The sequence below is a fragment of the Lissotriton helveticus genome, chromosome 7, assembly GCF_964261635.1.
Source record: "Lissotriton helveticus chromosome 7, aLisHel1.1, whole genome shotgun sequence".
Taxonomy (NCBI): domain Eukaryota; kingdom Metazoa; phylum Chordata; class Amphibia; order Caudata; family Salamandridae; genus Lissotriton; species Lissotriton helveticus.
Genome location: NC_136068.1, coordinates 1,050,301,570 through 1,050,323,008, shown reverse-complemented (window position 1 = coordinate 1,050,323,008; position 21,439 = coordinate 1,050,301,570). Strand labels below are relative to the sequence as shown.

At 43.5% G+C, this 21,439-nt stretch overlaps 1 protein-coding gene across 6 annotated transcripts in view; it reads left to right on the top strand.

Moving 5' to 3' along the window:
* The window catches only part of DNAH17 (dynein axonemal heavy chain 17), a 12,633,448-nt gene that overhangs the window by 10,564,424 nt on the left and 2,047,585 nt on the right, over positions 1–21,439 (top strand). The window lies entirely within an intron of this gene.

The window sequence follows — 21,439 nt, the reverse complement described above, 5'->3', positions numbered from 1 at the left end:
ATAAGGTTTGCATCAACCAACCGGCAGCGGGGGCAGCATGCATCCGGTCTGTTAAAATACCTATTGATCTTGTCTGGGGAAAGATACGCCCTGTGGACAATGTAGAATTGGAATAACCTAAAATTGGCATTCCTGGGATCTGCTTAGGACTTTCCAGGGCAGCAAACCTCTCTTTCTCAGAATAAGGCCTCCCCCGGTCTGATTCGCATTTAACTCACAGCAGTGTTAAGTCAGCCAGAGTATGTTCTCTGATTGACTCCACAAACCACTTTACCAGATGATGTCCCGTACCCATAACGTGCACGTATTGCATGAGGAGATGTGCTGGAGGCTCCTGTGTAATGTCGCCCCACCAGGCGCCTCATTGTAGTCATCCAGGAGGCGTGGATCAGGAATTGGCCCAGGGGAGCCCCATCTTCCTCCGTGATGGTAAGGAATGACCGCATTGTCCCCTCCACATTGAAGTCCCCTAAGGAAGTTATGCCTGCCCCCACCCACTCAGTGAGATCAGTACGCAGTACTTGCCCCCTTGCCGTCTGCATACCCAATAAGGGTATAACGGGTGCATTCGGTGCAATGTGTTTAGTAAGGCGCGGTGCCAGGCATTTTCCCCTCAGATTGACCTTCATGGCCACCCATTCCACCAACGGAGAGGAGGCAGTCCCCATGTTGAGCTCAAAGTAGTCCCCTATGGCCTCCCCAATCATCTACCAGAAGATCAAGTCCTCTAACATCGACGTTGCAACCTCCACGTAGGTACCCGTGGGACTCCAACATCCCAGGCCAAATCGACACAGTGAGGATTGTGATCGGAGTGTGTGCACCTCCAATATTACAATCTTGAAACATATGGAAGGAGGGAGGAGGATCCGAAGAATCTATCAAGACGAACATGCAGATTATGAGGTGCTGAAAAGAAGGAGTATACCCTCTCCCCTGCATTATGATGCCTCCAAATATCGACTATCCCCCATCCGTGCGCCCAACCATGAAGCACCGTAGAGGTGGTTGTGGTGTTAAAGATTGCAGGGATTTGTTAGCATGAGCTGAAAGCCATTTTGTATTTGGCAGCCATTTTAGGTAGTCATGTGCTCGCCATGTGCTGTTTCCCTCTTCAGAGCCTTGCACATGGTCAGAGAGGCCTAGCTAGTAGAATGCACTTGCTCCTCTTATAGAACTGTCAGGCTATTCTTGCTGATGTATGGAGAAATAACTCTCCTCCCACTTTATTGAGCAAGTAGATCGTGTACGCCCATATTAGTCATTTTGCATGCTTACATGTGCCAGGACCTCCCCTTGGTTTTATGCTGACTATGTAACCCTACAACAGAGGAGAAATGCCAATACTGATACTGTAATTCATATGCCAATGTATCATCCAAATAAAGAATTCTATTCAAAACTGGGAAGTGCAATTTAATAGCTATTTATTCAACAAAGTGTGCTGCAAGGTACATTGAATTTACCTTAGTACACATGTCAATTATAGATTGATAACAATAATGAGAAAAGGACACGAAACAAGATAAAATCTCGATCATACAATCACTAATCAGACATATCACAGTCATCCCACTAGCATTCATACAAGATACTTCACACAAACTGGGGGGTTCAGTGCACCAGTGTAGAAAGTAATAGATCTGCTATGTACTCAAAGAAGAATCAAAATAGTTTTTTTTGCAACAATACACTTCTTACAATTCCATTAGATCAACTTTTAGGGTTTCAACAGAAGTGAATGTGTAGTTGTAAATCCCGGTGTCATACAGTTGAACACCAGAATAACAATAGCAGACCAAGAGAAGGACTACGCGTTTCGAATCCCTAACACTCTTGGGGATTCTCCTCAGGGCCAAACCACTCTGAAAAAAAGGAAAAGAAAACCTATGTAAAACGGTTTTGTAGCATAAGAACACTAGGGAGCACTACAACACCTCAAGTCATTCAGCTTACCACAAACAGTGTATCCAAGGGAACAAATTCCTGGCAGAAGAGTCCTGCAGTCATTTAAATAAACAAAATCAAAAAAAGAAAGAAAAATAGTGTAAAGAAAGTTGATCAATAATATGACCTAGGGGGAGTAGCCAAGATGGTGATCGGAACGGTTGCATAAACGCTTGGCTCCATGGGCCCTTCCTCCCCGCACATATATCCTGAAGATAATCCTGAGCAAGGTTTGCTGATCTAAGTTGCTGAAGGGAAGCAATCGCTTACCGTCTTTTTCTGGGGCTCCACCGTGCAGTAGATCCGAAGAACCGTCCCCGTCTGCTTGCCGGCCTTCGTGGCGCTGAAGCCGGGGCCTCGAGTGCAGAGGGTGCCCTGCAGTGATCGTAGCGTTGGCGGCCCTGGTCGGGATGAGAAGCCGGTCAGTGGGAGCCTGAGAGCCGCGAGCCGGGAGAGTTGGTATCAACCCACTCCCAATAGTGGGTTGCCCCGTGAACCCGAGATATTGCCGAGCCGGAGAGAGCCCATGTCGCCCGGTTCCCCTTGGGTGAGACGCCCAGCCATGTTGATAGTCCCGTCCGGGATCCAGAGGGTGGCTCCCGGCGAGCTGCGGGGAGCATGTCCGGCCTTTTGGTGACTCTCCTTTCTGCAGCAAGCGCCGACTGTCGAGATCCAGCCGTGGGGCCTGCTGACTCCAGTGGTCGGACGAGACTCTGAAGTGGAGGGGAAGAGGAGGAGAACGAGATGGCTGAAATGGCGGATGGCGCCTCGGGGTGCGCCCCTCCCGGGGACAGAGAAACTGCTGAACTTGAGACCCCCGGAGTTTGGCAATGTGGGGAAACGCTTACGCGTGGCCACGTTTTGGCTGCACTGACAACCCTGCGGACTGCCCTGCTCCGGGGAGTCCGGGATTTGGAAGGAAGGATCGCCACCATTGCTGACCCGCCATTTTGTAGCGGACTGGGTTGCTTTCGAGTTGGTGCCGATGCGTCTCCCTCTGCTACAGTGTTATATCCCCCGGATGAGTTTACAGACTTGGAGGCGCGAATAGATTTGGTTTCTGAGCTTACTGTTGCCACACCTGTTCCGCAAGTGGTTGTCTCACCGGGTCCTTTTTCTGTCCAGCGAGTGGAGAAGCTACATCGATCCATGGTACACGAGGCTCGGACTGTGCTGCGGTGTTTCCCACATCCTGTGCTTTCCGTTCCGTGCTTGGCGGACCTGTCTTTGGACTTGAGACTGTTGGTGGTCTGGGTATTGTTGCATTCCGACATCCGCCGTGCATCGTCAGTTGTCTCTCGGTGGCTGCGACCATGTTGGGCGGCTGCGCTACCTGGTCTGATTGGAACGATTGGACCTTTTGTACCGAATTGTATCTCGTCTGCAGGACTATTCATCATTGATACTATTGCCAGAAGCGGCCAGGGGTGACCTCGTTTGGGATTTGGAGGGACTTCTTGCTGGTTAATGGTGACACAAGGGCACGTCTAGTGGGGCTGTAATTGATTGCGTTTTATGTGCTTGCTGATACTTATACTTTTATACCGCTTCTGTTTATACGATTCTAGTATGCGGGGATGGGAGGGAATGGGTAACCGAATCGCCGGCTCTTCTCCTAAATTTTTTTTTTCTTCTTTTCTCTTTCTTTTCTATATTTCGGGTCTCTCATTTAGGGTGACAGGCACGCTGCTGGGAGGGTAGGCCGTAGCCTTTTGCAGGGGTGCAGGGTGGGGGTTTGGGGGATGGGTTTGTTCTCTGTTCCTTTTTTGTTTCTATGGCCCTTTGCCCTTTTCCTTCTTCGATGTCGTCGTCTTCATGTCTCCCATAGTACGTTCCCTTTCAGGGGTGGGGCTCGCATACCGTGCTTGGTACGTGACTATTGCATGTATCCTGACTTTGGTACTCTTCTCCTTTCCCATTCAATCTATGTTCATCATCGGAGTGATACTGTGTTTTAGCTGACTGTGTTGGGGGCGGGAATGACAATGCGATGTCGATTTTCGATTTAATTTTTGGTTATTTAAAAATGAACCGTTTCAAATCCTTGGTATCACGTATTATCTTGATTCTCTGCTGTATCCTGGATGTGGCTTTGTTTTTAAGCGCCGGATTGATGTGATACTTCTTACTTAATTTCTGCTCGATTTAATTAGCGGCCGGCCACACTGGTTGTAGGCCCGTGTTTGTAATTTCATGGTAATTGAAATAAAGGTTCTTTAAAAAAAAAAGAAATAATAATATTAATAATAATATGACCTAAAGAGAAGCTAATTTTTCCATCCTGGGGTATAGCCTGTGGAGATTACCTCTCAGTGGAAGTAGCGTGTCCTAAATGGCAGGAAGTATGTAGGTGGCTGCCGGGGGACCTAAAGGGCAAGGTGCATAATTAGTATCAAGTCTTTTGTAAGCAGGAAAAACACTCAAAAAGCAGGGCAGTGCAGGGGGGTCTTACCGGGAGGGCCAGAGACCGCGGGCTGCTAGTGGTGACTTGAATCACGCTGTCAACAAGTCCGGCTTGAATACGGAAGAATAAAGCAATCGCCCTGCTAAAATGGAAGATAGCAGGGTGATTAGAGATGGATTAATAGCGATAAAAAGAGTCTTGCTTCAAGCTGGACGTCTTGAAAGTTGATTTAAAGAACTTGACTTACCGGGACAAATATGTTTCGGAAGCCGCGCAGAAATCCGTTGGCGTTCAGAATCGCGCTGATCTCTAGCGCATGCGCAGTAGGTGTCAAGGAATAACTCTAGTTTAAAGAGGAGGGCCCAGCCCAACTATGACGTGCGGGGGGCAGGCATCGGGGATGCAAAGTGCCTAGACACGTGGGACACCCTGTAAGATCTGGGAGGGAAATGAATCACGGGCTAAACATGGAAATCGTTGTTATAACGCCCATATGGGGCAGGTGAAAACAGAAAGGGAAACGTTTTTACACAGAAAAAGTCACATGAGTTTCAGAATGAAGGGACAATTTTTTACAGTTTATACATTTCGGACAATTCATTAAGTCCTGTCACGGCCGTGTCGAACTTAACAATTAGGTGCACCTCCCTTTTAGATAGTTTCAGATCCCAATCGCCGCCGCGTGGATCTTTCTCAACTTTTGATATGACGGTCCATTTTGAGATCGTTTATTTGATGGTGACATCGATTCCAGTGATTTACAAGTGGCGCGATTCAACTTTATTCTTTATTCTTGATTTGTGTTGTGCAATTCTATTGCGGATTTCCTGATTGGTCTTTCCAATATATAAAAGTCCACAAGGACATAATACTCCATAGACCACAAATTTGGACTTGCAATTACTGAATGTATCGTGTTTCCACGAAATGTCATTGTGTTGGAATAATGTTCCTTCGACAGTCAAGTCGCAACACAGGCAGGTGCCACATTTATGGTGGCCTAAAATGGGAGTCAAACCCATCATTTGTCTTAATGTCTGTTGTGCCTCTCTTTTAGTTGCTGCTCTTACCACATAATTGGCTATACTGTTCTCCTTTTTGAAAGCAAGCAACGGTGGTACATATAGGCTTTCATCCAAATTTTTGACCAATGCCAATTTTGTACGATGGTCTTTTTTAGTTTGTTGTCCTTAGGGCAGTAGGTGGTGGCACATACTTGTCGTTTTGACTTGGATTTACTTTTACGCTCAAGCAAACATTCTCTAGGTGTCCACCTAGCCCGTTTCATCGAGTTACGGACTAACTCTCTCGGATAGCCACGGTCGCATAATTTGGATACCAAATTATCTGCATGGAACTTATAGTCCTCATTTGATGAACAATTTCTACGGACACGTAAAAATTGGCCGTAAGGCAAATTTTCTTTTAAACTCCTGGGGTGGTTACTGGAGAAAAGCAAAGCCTTATTTCGATCCGTAGGTTTAATGAATAGTGATGTAGCCAATTTGCCTTCAATCGGGAATACTTCGACATCCAGGAATGCTATTTTATTCTCGGAGTGGGATATGCTGAACTGTATATCTGGTGTTCTCGCGTTCAGCCAATTGAAGAACACGAAAAAAAATTCTTCCCCACCCGTCCAAATCATAAAAACGTCGTCTATGAAACGTAACCACGTTGCAACGTGTTCTTCAAAGGGGTTATTATTGTGGACGTAGGTGTTTTCATACAAGGACATAAATAACACCGCCAGCTCTGGGGCAAAAGGACACCCCATAGCCACTCCTTTGACTTGGAGAAAGAATTCATTTCCAAAACAAAAATAGTTCTTTTGAGAGCAAAGGATGCTAAATCCACTAGAAATTGTGTGGGCACTTGGACTGGCCTAGGTCTTAAATCCAGAAAATGTGGGAGCACTGCCACTGCTTCATCCTGGGGTATTTGGGTATAAAAGGATGTCACATCTAGTGTGACCAACAAATCATTTCCCTTATTGAAATGAACCGTTTCCAATTTATTAATAAAGTCTGTCGTATCTTGCAGATATGATGATACGTGATCCATAAATTGCTTCAAAAAACAATCAACATACTTAGCTATTGGGTCAAGTAGAGAGTCGCAACCTGACACAATTGGTCTTCCAGGTGGCTTGGTTTGATCTTTGTGGAACTTAGGCAAAATATAAAATAAAGGTACCTTAGGATGTTTATTTTGTAGGTACTCAAGTTCTTTAGGTCCCAAGAAACCTTGTTCAAAACCTTCTTTTAACATGGGAAATAGCACGTTCTGTAATTCTGCTGTCGGGTCCTTTCTAATCTTGCGGTAGCATAAAGGGTCATCAAGTTGCCTCATTACTTCGGCAGTATAATCGGTGGTATCCCAAACAACGATTGATCCGCCTTCTATCCGCTTGTTTGATGGTAACTGTGGTATCATTTCGCAAAGTTATTAAGGCGTTGGTTTGTTCTTTCGAAATGCTAAATTAAACAAACTTCCTTTGCTTCTCCATCTCAGAGATGGCAGAGAGTACAGATTTTTCAAATATGATAATTTCTTTGGGTATTTTATTGCCCGGTGGACAAAATGTAGATTTTTTACGGAGTCATGTGACTTCAGAATGTGTGGAAGATGGATTCTTGGAAAAAAACATAGTCAAGCGTAACTTGCAGCAAAACTCTATGAATTCGGTCTTCATTTTTACGAAATCAGTTCTCTTAGATGGCACAAATGAAAGTCCTTTGGCCAAGACACTTTCCTCATCCTTAGTTAGGATTCTTTTTGATAAATTGAAGATAGGGGATACCGCTAGTTTTTGTAATGTTGGCGGCGAGTTGTCATTTCCCATGGCTGTGTGTACCTTACTCTTGCTCTTGATCTATTTTGGCCTCTCCCCAAAAAAGAATTTGACGATTGTGCCTGGGGTTGTTGGTTTTGATTCCATGTCCGATTCCTATTAGGTCTACTGCTGCTGTTATCACTATCTCCGCCAGAAGAGGATGTGTCAGAAAATGTAATGAACTTATTGCGGGGTCTACCCCGATTATCCAGTAGAAAACGTCTAGAGTCCGTTTTAGTATAAAAATCCGCTTGCAAAAAGGGATATATGTTTTCAAGAGAAAAGTTTTTTTTGTCTTTTTCAAATTGATTAGATTTTTGTGTGATGGTATAATCTTATAATCTTATAGTCTAATCTGCTTTTTCTTTAACCGTAGTAATTTGTCTGATTCATTCTGTGAAGTAGCAGATACACTGAGGGAAACTGAAGTGAATATCGGTGGAGCGCTCAGAAAGTTCTTGATGTGGTCTTCACTGTAGGCAAAGGTGTCCTTCTCTGTCATAACCTTTATAAGCTAGAGAATACTGAGTGGGCAGTGTGTGCAAAATAATAAGTTTAGAAAAGAATATAATAAAATAAAATCAGTGAAGAGTAGAAGCAAAGCAAACACCACTGAACTGACTGTAACCCACTCTGTGTGGGGTTTCACAAAAAGAAAACCTTGCGAGACAATTCCCGCTATCGCAACTAGAAACAACTAGGGATGGCTCTAATCAGTAAGGCTGAGCCTTATAAACAATACAACAGAAGAGAAATGCCAATACTGATACTGTAATTCATATGCCAATATATCATCCAAATAAAGAATTCTATTCAAAACTGGGAAGTGCTATTTAATAGCTATTTATTCAACAAAGTGTGCTGCAAGGTGCATTGAATTTACCTTAGTACATCATGTCAATTATAGATTGATAACAATAATGAAAAAAGGACACGAAACAAGATAAAATCTCGATCATACATTCATACAATCACTAATCAGACATATCACAGTCATCTGGTGTTTGCTTTGCTTCTACTCTTCACTGATTTTATTTTATAATGTTCTTTTCTAAATTATTATTTTGCACACACTGTCCACTCAGTATTCTCTAGCTTATAAAGGTTATGGCAGAGAAAGACACATTTGCCTACAGTGAAGACCACATCAAGAACCTTCTGAGCACTCCACCGATATTCACTTCAGTTTCCCTCAGTGTATCTGCTACTTCACAGAATGAATCGGACAAATTACTATGGTTAAAGAAAAAGCAGATTAGACTATAAGATTATAAGATTATACCATCACACAAAAATCTAATCAATTTGAAAAAGACAAAAAAAACTTTTCTCTTGAAAACGTATATCCCTTTTTGCAAGCGGATTTTTATACTAAAACGGACTCTAGACGTTTTCTACTGGATAATCGGGGTAGATCCCGCAATAAGTTCATTACATTTTCTGACACATCCTCTTCTGGCGGAGATAGTGATAACAGCAGCAGTAGACCTAATAGGAATCGGACATGGAATCAAAACCAACAACCCCGGAGGAGGAGCCTAACCTGCAACGATGATGGCCGCCTGAGCCCTCGGCTCCGCCGACCCTTCCGCTTCCCTCCCGTACCGCTTCTTATCCTGCTTGCAAATCTGTGTTTATGCTGCGGTACTGGGTTTGGGAAGCGACGCTGTTTCCAGCGATGTGCTCCCCGTCGGTTTTCCTGTGCTGGAAGTGACGGGACGTCCTGTTATCCTGTTGATGCTCGGGGAAGGGGAACGATCCTTTGTTCTCAACTGTGCCCTGCCGGACGACAACTACGGCGGCCATTGACGGCAGGACGGCATCGGCTGGCGAGACGCGGCGACAACTCTGGGTCTCCCGCTGCGGCGCTACAATCTCTCCTTTCATCTTCAAGCTATCTGGGTTCCATCGCTGGTGCTGCAACAATTGTATCCCTCTCCCCGGATGATTCCGTGAGTCTCCTTGATGTCGAGCGGAGTAGTGGGGGCCATTTTGGGCGCAGTGAATCGCGTCTTCATCTTTGCCGTGGGCTCCTGTTCTGTCTCACATTGTGTTGCCATCACACGCGGCGCTGGAATAGAGGGTGCTGCCATGATCCCCACGCCCTGGCAGTGCTGGTCGGGGAGCCGAATTGTCGGCCGACTGCCTGGAAGTGACTCCGGCGATCGAAGCCGGGGGTCGCCACATATCTGCGAGCCCCATGGGCAGGAGACTGCTGTGTCATCCTTTTACGAGGCGCCCTTGACTACTGGCGACGTTTTGTGTGCTCTGGCCGACTTGCGTGATGCTCTGTGTTGCAACGCCCGAGATCTGGAGGTTCGATTAGATATCATTTTGCCCCCACTCTCCTCACCTTGCCGAACTGGCGCTCGCGTGCGGAGCGTTTCGCCATACCCTGGGCTCAACTGTTACAGGCCACTGCCTCAGAGATCCGGGGATGTGCTGCGGGAGAGGGAACCATACACTATCATAGCTCTGCCGGTTGCGGCACTGGTGGATGTTATGCGTCCTGCGCTGCTACAGATGTTGGGAGATCGCCTTAGGACGCCATCTTTGATACCTCTGTTGGGGTCTATTTGCGAGACTGACGTTCTTCTCCTGGGTATTTTGTCTGCGCTTGGACTGTCCCACTTTGTTGGACTGTTGCTGTGGACTTGCCTGTGCTGTGCATCTCTGGAACACATTGCCCTGCGTCGGATGGCCGTGGGTGGATGGCGCCGTGTCTTGCTGTGGTCCTTCTGGCTGCCTCCACGGTTTTGTGGGACTACCTCGCTTCAGTACTTCATGGGCACATTGGATCGTAAGGGACAAGGTTGACTCTGTTTTTTCCCCTTCCTACTTATTGATGATGGATGGACGGTGGAGCTGGACGTTGGTTATGTTTCATTAGGGGTCGGGGGTGGGGTGGCCGATACTATTCTGCTTGGTTGTTTTGGATACCTGTGGATGGCCCTCCTCCGGTAATATATGCCTCCTTTTTCTTTCTGTTCTTTTCTCTTCTTCTTCATTTCGGGTACTCTTTTGGGGCGACAGACACATTGCAAGGGGGGGGTAGGCCGTAGCCTTTGCATGCATGTAGGGTGGGGGGTTATTTCGTTCTTTTTGGTTTCTATGGGCCTTTATTTCCTTTTTATTTTAAGCCTTTTTCTTTCCCTTTTTCTGGGTCAAGGGTTTTAGCTGTCCGGGGGTGGGTAGCTATTGGCGCACGACGTGTTCTGCGAATGTCAATCCTTATGTATTGTGTTGGTGCCGCCATTTTGACGATGTTCTCATGCGCGCTGGATCTTTGCTGTGAGTTGCCCGCTTCAATTTTGTTGATCTGTCTGGTCCTTGATCCTTCTAGTCCTTCCAGCTTACTATTTTATTTACAAGCATAAAAAAGAAAACCTTTAACGATGGTCCTTCCCCTTCTCCTGTTTCCCAGTGGTATATGTCTGCCGATGTGATATGAATCGACTGTAATTTGTTTGATGTACTGCTGCGATGCCATGTTGCGTGCTTATGTGCTTCGAAACGTTGTTGAGGCCGGCCGGATGGTTGTAGGCCCGTATTTGTTACTGACGTTTTACAATAAAGGTTTTTAAAAAAAAAAAAAAAAAAAAAAAAAAACCAACAACCCCAGGCACAATCGTCAAATTCTTTTTTGGGGAGAAGCCAAACAAGATCAAGAGCAAGAGTAAGGTACACACAGCCATGGGAAATGAAAACTCGCCGCCAACACTACAAAAACTAGCGGTATCCCCTATCTTCAATTTATCAAAAAGAATCCTAAGGATGAGGAAAGTGTCTTGGCCAAAGGACTTTCATTTGTGCCATCTAAGAGAACTGATTTTGTAAAAATGAAGACCGAATTCATAGAGTTTTGCTGCAAGTTACGCTTGACTATGTTTTTTTCCGAGAATCCATCTTCCACACCTTCTGAAGTCACAGGACTCCGTAAAAAATCTACATTTTGTCCACCGGGCAATAAATACCCAAAGAAATTATCATATTTGAAAAAAACCGTACTCTCTGCCATCTCTGAGATGGAGAAGCAAAGGAAGTTTGTTAAATTTAACATTTCGAAAGAACAAACCAATGCCTTAATAACTTTGCGAAATGATACCACAGTTACCATCAAACAAGCGGATAAAGGCGGATCAATCGTTGTTTGGGATACCACCGATTATACTGCCGAAGTAATGAGGCAACTTGATGACCCTTTATGCTACCGCAAGATTAGAAAGGACCCGACAGCAGAATTACAGAACGTGCTATTTCCCATGTTAAAAGAAGGTTTTGAACAAGGTTTCTTGGGACCTAAAGAACTTGAGTACCTACAAAATAAACATCCTAAGGTACCTTTATTTTATATTTTGCCTAAGGTCCACAAAGATCAAACCAAGCCACCTGGAAGACCAATTGTGGCAGGTTGCGACTCTCTACTTGAGCCAATAGCTAAGTATGTCGATTGTTTTTTGAAGCAATTTATGGATCACGTATCATCGTATCTGCAAGATACGACAGACTTTATTAATAAATTGGAAACGGTTCATTTCAATAAGGGAAATTATTTGTTGGTCACACTAGATGTGACATCCCTTTATACCCAAATACCCCAGGATGAAGCAGTGGCAGTGCTCTCACATTTTCTGGATTTAAGACCTAGGCCAGTCCAAGTGCCCACACAATTTCTAGTGGATTTAACATCCTTTGCTCTCAAAAAGAACTATTTTTGTTTTGGAAATGAATCCTACCTCCAAGTCAAAGGAGTGGCTATGGGGTGGCCTTTTGCCCCAGAGCTGGCGGTGTTATTTATGTCCTTGTATGAAGACACCTACGTCCACAATAATAACCCCTTTGCAGAACACGTTGCAACGTGGTTATGTTTCATAGACGACGTTTTTATGATTTGGACGGGTGGGGAAGAAAAACTTTTCGAGTTCTTCAATTGGCTGAACGCGAGAACACCAGATATACAGTTCAGCATATCCCACTCCGAGAATAAAATAGCATTCCTGGATGTCGAAGTATTCCCGATTGAAGTCAAATTGGCTACATCACTATTCATTAAACCTACGGATCGAAATAAGGCTTTGCTTTTCTCCAGTAACCACCCCAGGAGTTTAAAAGAAAATTTGCCTTACGGCCAATTTTTACGTGTCCGTAGAAATTGTTCATCAAATGAGGACTATAAATTCCATGCAGATAATTTGGTATCCAAATTATGCAACCGTGGCTGTCCGAGAAAGTTAGTCCGTAACTCGATGAAACGGGCTAGGTGGACACCTAGAGAATGTTTGCTTGAGCGTAAAAGTAAATCCAAGTTATGTTATGTTATGTTATGTTATGTTATGTTATGTTATGTTATGTTATATTAATTTATTATGCGCACAGCGACTCCAGCGAAGGAGCGTCCCGGCGCAGAGACAAGGAGAAACGTAACACAACAGGATAAAAATAGGACCTAAAAGTGATAACTAAAACAGAAATGTTTTAATAGCTCTTCGAAAAGACAACAGGTCCTCGAGCAGACGGATTTCAACTGGGAGGGTGTTCCAAAGTAGTGCAGCTCTCACCTTAAAAGAACGACCCCCCATCCTGCTGAGCCTGAATCTGGGAACAACAGCAAGGGCCAGACCTTGGGACCGAAGGTTACGGGTGGGGACGTAAAAGGAGATACAGTTGGACAAGATCTCAGGGCCTATACCTCTCAGGATTTTAAAGGTCAGACAAAGGACCTTAAAAAGAATACGCTTCCTAACAGGGAGCCAATGTAGGGAGCGGAGGACATTAGCCACCGGGCAGAATTTAGGTAGGCCAACAATGGCTCTCGCCGCGGCGTTTTGAACCCGCTGAAAGCGAGTTAACTCAGCCTGGTTAGCCCCAGCCAGAAGAGAGCTAGCATAGTCCAGGCGAGAGATGATGGTTGCCTGGACAACAAGCTGTCTGGTTGGGGCGTCGAAGAATTTAAGAACTGGTCTTAAACCTCGTAACAGTCCAAAACAACAGGCTGCAGTTTTTTTGGTATGCCCTGCAAAGGTGAGACCAGCGTCCAACCAGACCCCTAGATTTTTCACCTCCGCCACTGAGGTCGGAGTGGGGCCCAACTCAGAAGGCCACCACTGATCGCCCCAAAGCTCCACTCCCTTCCCGACGACCATTACCTCCGTTTTAGTGGCATTAAGCTGGAGACAGTTTCCTGTCAGCCAGCTAGCCACCGCCTTCAGTCCAGACTGAAACCTGGGGGCATCCTGTTCCGCATCCCCGCTGAGAGTAACCGCCAGCTGTGTGTCGTCGGCATATGAGACCAAAGTTAGGCCCCACTGCCTTGCGACATCAGCCAGCGGTCTCACGTAAAGATTGAACAACGTGGGACTCAGCGAGGATCCTTGCGGAACCCCCATGGCCAGAGGCTGGAACCTGGACTTGAAGGGAGGGATGGCAACACAGAAGGAACGGTCGTCCAGGAAAGAGCGGAACCACTGCAGCGCTTGGCCACCGATACCAATCTCCTCGAGCCGATGCAGGAGGATGCTGTGAGATACAGTGTCGAAGGCGGCGCTGAGATCTAACAAGATCAGCGCCGCCGTCTGACCAGCATCCAACCTCGCACGGAGATGTTCCACCATCACAAGAAGGGCGGTCTCCGTGCTGTGACCAGCACAGAAGCCATTTTGTGTGGGATCGAGTGCATTGGTTCGGGCTAGATGTTCTGACAGGGCCAGATTGACATGGGCCTCTGTCAATTTAGCTGGCCAGGGTAGCAGCGAAATGGGACGGTAGCTTTCCGGTTTAGACGGGTCCAAGGAGGGTTTTTTAATGATCGGAGACACCACCGCCTGCTTCCATCTAGTTGGAACCACCCCCGACTCCAGGGAGAGGTTGATAAGGGAACGTACAACAGGGCGTCCCATAAAGGTCTGGTCTCGGAAGAGAGCAGGTCTCACTGGATCAGATGGGGACCCAGATTTAACTTGCAAAGCAAGTTTATCAAACCCTTCCAAGGTCAGAGGGGGGAATGAAAGCAGGGTGATCTGATGAGGTGTCTCGTTGGAACTACCCAACAAGGTCCCGATACTGGGGAATGTCCGATATATAGCTTGGACTTTTCCCAGAAAGTAAGAGGCAAGGGATTCGCAATGTGCGACAGAACTCTCAGCCATGGAAGTGATACGCTTTGCCATAAGATCTTTAACCGCCTTAAAGATAGCCTTCAAGTCAAAACGACAAGTATGTGTCACCACCTACGGCCCTAATGCCAACAAACTAAAAAAGATCATCGTACAAAATTGCCATTTGATCAAAAACTTGGATGAAAGCCTGTATGTACCACCGTTGTTTGCTTTAAAAAAGGAGAAAAGTATAGCCAATTATGTGGTAAGAGCAGCAACTAAAAGAGAGGCACAACCGACATTCAGACAAATGATGGGTTTGACTCCCATTTTAGGCCACCATAAATGTGGCACCTGCTTGTGTTGCGACTTGACTGTCGAAGGAACATTATTCCAACACAATGACATTTCGTGGAAACACGATACATTCAGTAATTGCAAGTCCAAATTTGTGGTCTATGGAGTATTATGTCCTTGTGGACTTTTATATATTGGAAAGACCAATCAGGAAATCCGCAATAGAATTTCACAACACAAATCAAGAATAAAGAATAAAGTTGAATCCGCGCCACTTGTAAATCACTGGAATCGATGTCACCATCAAATAAACGATCTAAAATGGACCGTCATATCAAAAGTTGAGAAAGATCCACGCAGCGGCGATTGGGATCTGAAACTATCTAAAAGGGAGGCGCACCTTTTTGTTAAGTTCGACACGGCCGTGACAGGACTTAATGAATTGTCCGAAATTTATAAACTGTAAAAAATTGTCCCTTCATTCTGAAACTCATATGACTTTTTCTGTGTAAAAACGTTTCCCTTTCTGTTTTCACCTGCCCCATATGGGCGTTATAACAATGATTTCCATGTTTAGCCCATGATTCATTTCCCTCCCAGATTTTACAGGTTGTCCCACGTGTCTAGGCACTTTGCATCCCCGATGCCTGCCCCCCGCACGTCATAGTTGGGCTGGGCCCTCCTCTTTAAACTACAGTTTTTCCTTGACACCTACTGCACATGCGCTAGAGATCAGCGTGATTCTGAACGGCAACGGATTTCTACGCGGCTTCCGAAACATATTTGTCCCGGTAAGTCAAGTTCTTTAAAGCCGTCCAGCCTTGAAGCAATACTCTTTTTACCGCTATTAATCCGTCTCTAATCACCCCGCTATCTTCCATTTTAGCGGGGAGATTGCTTTATTCTTCCGTATTCAAGCCGGACTTGTTGACAGCGTGATTCAAGTCACCACTAGCAGCCCGCGGTCTCGGGACCTCCCGGTAAGACCCCCATGCACTGCCCTGCTTTCCGAGTGCTTTTCCTGCTTACAAAAGACTTGATACTAATTATGCACCTTGCCCTTTAGGTCCCCCGGCAGCCACCTACATACTTCCTGCCATTTAGGACACGCTACTTCCACTGAGAGGTAATCTCCACAGGCTATACCCCAGGATGGAAAAATTAGCTTCTCTTTAGGTCATATTATTGATCAACTTTCTTTACACTATTTTTCTTTCTTTTTTTGATTTTGTTTATTTAAATGACTGCAGGACTCTTCTGCCAGGAATTTGTTCCCTTGGATCCACTGTTTGTGGTAAGCTGTATGACTTGAGGTGTTGTAGTGCTCCCTAGTGTTCTTATGCTACAAAACCGTTTTACATAGGTTTTCTTTTCCTTTTTTTCAGAGTGGTTTGGCCCTGAGGAGAATCCCAAAGAGTGTTAGGGATTCGAAACGCTTAGGCCATCTCTTGGTCTGCTATTGTTATTCTGGTGTTCAACTGTATGACACCGGGATTTACAATTACACATTCACTTCTGTTGAAACCCTAAAAGTTGATCTAATGGAATTGTAAGAAGTGTATTGTTGCAAAAAAAACCTATTTTGATTCTTCTTTGAGTACATAGCAGATCTATTACTTTCCACACTGGTGCACTGAACCCCCCAGTTTGTGTGAAGTATCTTGTATGAATGTATGAATGCTAGTGGGATGACTGTGATATGTCTGATTAGTGATTGTATGATTGTATGATCGAGATTTTATCTTGTTTCGTGTCCTTTTTTCATTATTGTTATCAATCTATAATTGACATGATGTACTAAGGTAAATTCAATGTACCTTGCAGCACACTTTGTTGAATAAATAGCTATTAAATAGCACTTCGCAGTTTTGAATAGAATTCTTTATTTGGATGATACATTGGCATATGAATTACAGTATAAGTATTGGCATTTCTCTTCTGTTGTATTGTTTATAAGGCTCAGCCTTACTGATTAGAGCCATCCCTAGTTGTTTCTAGTTACTAGACTATGCAACCCTAAGCATGTATAAGGCCCCTGTTTTCTGTACTCCTTAGACTGCCTTATACAGTTTCTGAGGGTACTGTTTGACATAGTCTCCCTCATCTGAGGTTAATAAATGAATTATTTTTATATTACAGCTTCTTTGCAAATCTCTTCTTTGTTGGTTTAAAAGGACCAGGTTTATCAGTGAGACCCCTGAGAAGGTTTCTATTTTCTTCAAATGGCGCTCCAAGGTGGACCTTATCAGAGAAGTGGCTATCCAAGGGAGTGATATTGACAGGTGACAAGAATCTACTGAGGAGTATAGGACTCTACTAAGGAGGTACTCTGTGCTCGGAGATTCTGGGGATTCTCTGTCTCTGCAGCCCAGTATATTTCTGGTCTTCCTGATTTTGATCCTCCACATGTTTACCGCTCCTGACTGAGACCCTTTTTGGCGTGAGTATTCTAAAAATGACCGTTGTTTCATTCAGAACTTGGCAGTTAGAATCTGGATACCAGGGATTGGTAAGGGTCGTTTTGATGCAACACTTGCTGTTGGTTTGATACCAGGGATTGGTAAGATCGTTTGATGCGGCTTACTGTTGGTTTGGAATTTGTATTGGCCAATTTTGGGATCTGTGATTGAGAATATATGAATTGCAATTTGAATAGGCAGGTAATGTGGAGACTTTTCTCTACTTTGTATAAGATTTGAACGGCACAACGTACAAGCGTACTTTAAGTGCTACTTTGCGTATAATATTTGCATATGTTACAATATTTTTGGCATGCCTGTTTCAAGCACACATCGAAGAAAGTGTTGCTGTTTGGAGGTACCATAGTGAGATGTGAAGTAAATTAGCCGGCTCCCCTAGAGGGAATACCTAAATAGGTTTAGGTATAAAAAACATATTTCTTCCTTGGTGATTCTGTACTCCATGAAATTAAAATATGAAAATAAAACAAACAAGGATCCTATTCTGCGCACTTTTATGAATGGAGATATGCTGAGCGATTTTTGTGTGTTCTGCCAGCCAAAGCTAGTGAATTGAGTGTATTTTGGCTTCTTGAAAATAAAACGGTCTGTTGTTTTGTGCAGTCTTTTGGCATACTATTGAGAAGCTCTTCTTGTAAATATGACTTACAACTAGTATTTACAAATGGTTTGGTTTAAGTACAGTCTGTGGGCTGTCCTTTGTTTCTGTCCTAAGTGTTGATCTGCGGGTTAAATGTGTGTTTAAATGTCTATGTGGTTTGTGGTTTCACATTGGTACTTCTGTGAGTAAATAGCGATTGCGCTCTTTGGGAAAGAATGGCTAGCCTTAAGCGCGCTGTATTGTGTGTTCTGAGTGTATGACCCCCTTTTGTACATGTCTGGAATGAGCTCAATGTGTTTATTTGTGGGTTTTTTTGCTGTCGTCATTCTGTTATGCAAAATGTCATTTAATTAATATTAAATAAAAATCCAGAATTAAATTATATAACATATGCTACATAACTACATGTTACTATTAAATTGATAGAGTAAGCAGCTATGCACATGTACAAACTACCACAAGGCTAAAAAGATCAAATTAGAATTCACATTCAATAGGAATAAAATAGGCCTCAAAAACGAAATTGTGTGTTTTGCAATAAACAAACTGAACTATAAAATATTACAGCATTTTGCTTAGATACATTGTATTAGATATTAACAGGCAAACATATCATCTGAGTAAATTGGATGTTGCTGACCTAAACACACATTATAGAACGATGCATTGAAATGCCTCAGTTTTAAATAGACTGTCACCGTGCTTACATTTCGACACTAAAAAAGAAGCTTTCCAACAGCTGTGTCAACTGTCACTAAGCAGCAGCTGTCTTTTTGACTATAGGCCACGGAGAGAAAGGGATGCTGACTCAGCTAGGATTTTGTCAGTGCAAACTCAGTAAAACCCAGCATTTCAGACTGCAGTTTTAAAAAGGTACAAAGATCAGGTTTATTATTTTGAATAACAGGAAAACATTTAAAGTAAGGATTTCTTTTCTTAATGCCTATTTACATAAGCACATTCGTGGTTCTGATGTTAAATAATGACTGTCCTTTAAAGTGGCGCAACATTTTTCATGTTTCAAGTTAGGCTTCTGTGCTTAGGCTTATGAATGAATGTGTCTAAATATGATAGGCAAGGAATGAAGCTTGCTTTCATATGTGGAATTATCGAAATGATTGGTTTTATTAAAAAAAAATGTTTTTTAATTATATGAAGAAAAAAAATATTATTGAAACTAATTGCTTTAAATGTGTTTTTTAGTATTTATAAAGCTCAATACTCATACTGTGACCTCCTAGCATCAAAATTTGATTTAAGTGTGTTGTACCACATAATGAGAAAACGTGCATGTGAAATGTCACTCTGCGCAGGCGTAAAAATCTAATTTTTATAAGGGTATATATTAAATATTTCTGATGCCCCATCTCTGGAATGTGTACAGAACATTCTGAGGATGACTAGTATGCAAAAACATTATAGGATATTCATTTTTAATTGCCCCAAATATCAAAGTCGAAATTGGGTAAAATTCACTAATTTGAAAACAATTCTGCCACTCTGAGCAGCTTTTAAACTGCCTTAGGCTTCAGTAAATGCATACATTTAGGTATAAACAAACAGCTGACTTCTATATTGTTAGAAAAGTATACTGCACACTGCTTACGATTGAAAATAAATATAAAAAACCAGCAGAAGTTATTCTCTTACGTCTAAACTGGCAAACAGGGGAACAGGTCTGCAGTTCAGCAATCAGTATCCAGGGTGACTTTGAATTAGGGAAAGCCGCATGGAAACCCAGGCACACAAAATGGGACAGCTGCTAATGAGTTCTATTTTTAGAAGCCTAGCAGGGCTCCCACAGAAGGTTTGCTTTGACATTTTGACCTCTGAAACTTTTTGAAAGACGACAGGGATGCACTGATATGAATAAAAAGGCAATATAACTGTATATGTGCACGTTGAGTAACAGAAAGCTTTGCCATATAAATATAGCACTAATGCTTTTAGTCTGAGGATTACTGTACAAAAGCAGAGGCAATGAAATTTAGTTTGAATTCATGTGCCCTCATGTTACCATTAGTATACTTGCCAAAAGTATTGGGGGTTGTTATTCATGTTCTTTAGCTCTTTCAAATTTGACATTTACCTCCTATAACTTTGGTTATGCCCAGTTGCTACAAATAGGGGTTGATAGTGTTGACATAAGTAAAACATGTTTCAGGTTTCCTGCTGTCAAAATGGGGGAAAGAGGCTGGCTCCACTACAAATTAAGGGTAGGCCAAATGTATGTTTCTCTTTCTTTTTCTGAATTTCTTTTTAGCCTGTCTAAGCTGTCTGTGAAATAGCAATGGGACATTTAATTGGCTATTCAGTAATACTGTTTTAAACATTAATAAAATGAATAAGTATATATGTTATGTTACTGGCCATCCTATTTGATGAAATTATGACAGGATGAATAGTCTAGATTGCTGTTCCCATATTTTGATCTTTAAGGAGAACTAGATGTGGGTTGTTTTTGTTCTAAAATTCTTAGGTGATAACACCATTATTGTATGTTATTCTCATGCTTCATAGATTTGCAGGGGCATTGCTAGTTTTTATTAGCTAGTCTGTGTAAATAAACTGACAGTCATTAGAGCTGATGTTGCATAGTTTGGATCATGAAAAGTAGAACACAGGGAATATGCCCATGTGATCCTTAACAGACATTTTTTGAAGAAAATATTGTTTTATGGGAGTTTGTTTTTCCTAACTTGTTCTCCTGGAGAAAATGTAATCCTTGTTAAATTAGCAGTTTTAGATTTTCCTGTTGCTCCTATAACATGAGAGCATGGTCCTAAGAGTACAATGTAGGTGCTTTTATTAAGAACATCATTTTAGAAGTGTCGGCAGTCCTGTACAAGTAATGTAAAGTTTATGAGCAAAAGACTAGAACATTTCCTTTCTGAGAGTTTTCACATTAGTACACAGGAATACACCAATGTAAGAATTTAGGGTATGTCTGTGTTTTTCTCTTTTGAATGAACACAGACTTCCTTGGCTGCTTGGGATTGGGTGATGTATTACTCTTGTCAGTTCACCAAACAGTTCCTTTTATACTTCCCAATAGGTCCAGGCTGTTGTTTTTTTTAACTCTCCTATAGATAAATTAAGTGGTTCTTGCGTGCCTTGCTAATATATGGGGATTCCCAAGACAAGGAAGTATTCTGAGACTATCCTCTCTGTTGATAGACCATTTCTGTGCCTTGTCTAAAGACCTTTTGTTCTGTACACTAATAGATATTTGCTGCCTTATAACCAGTGCCAGAGGGGCCCGGACATCAGATTCAGCCTGGGGAGTCAGCGTCAGCATCGGCACCAGTCCTGCTCGAAGCCCAGGTGAAGGTAACTAGCCCAGGCATTGCTGGCAACTAGGACCTCAGTGAAAGCGGAAGCCCTGGGATGTTAATTGTGTACCCCTGCCACTGTCTTGGGCGAAAGATGGTGTCACAAACCAGAAAGGAGAAATCGTGGATCAAGTTTCTGATGCCCAGCTGAGAGTCACAGACCGACCAGAACGGCGAGGAGGCTTTTCTTGAGGTGACCCCTTTTGAAAGAAGGGTTGCTTCAGAGATCCTAGCATCAGGCCTCTGAATCCTGGTCCTAAAGTGAATGCAAGTTTGCTCCTTTTTTTATTGGTCAAGAGGTGCCTGAGCACACTGGATGCAAATGTGTGACCCCAATAAATGAGCAGTGCGCCAGCAGAGCAATACAGTTGTTAGGGAAGTGCTTGAGTTTAGGGTGCAGGTGCTGTGTCTCTGGTGCCTGTTAGATTGAAGTGAAGAAAACTGGTGC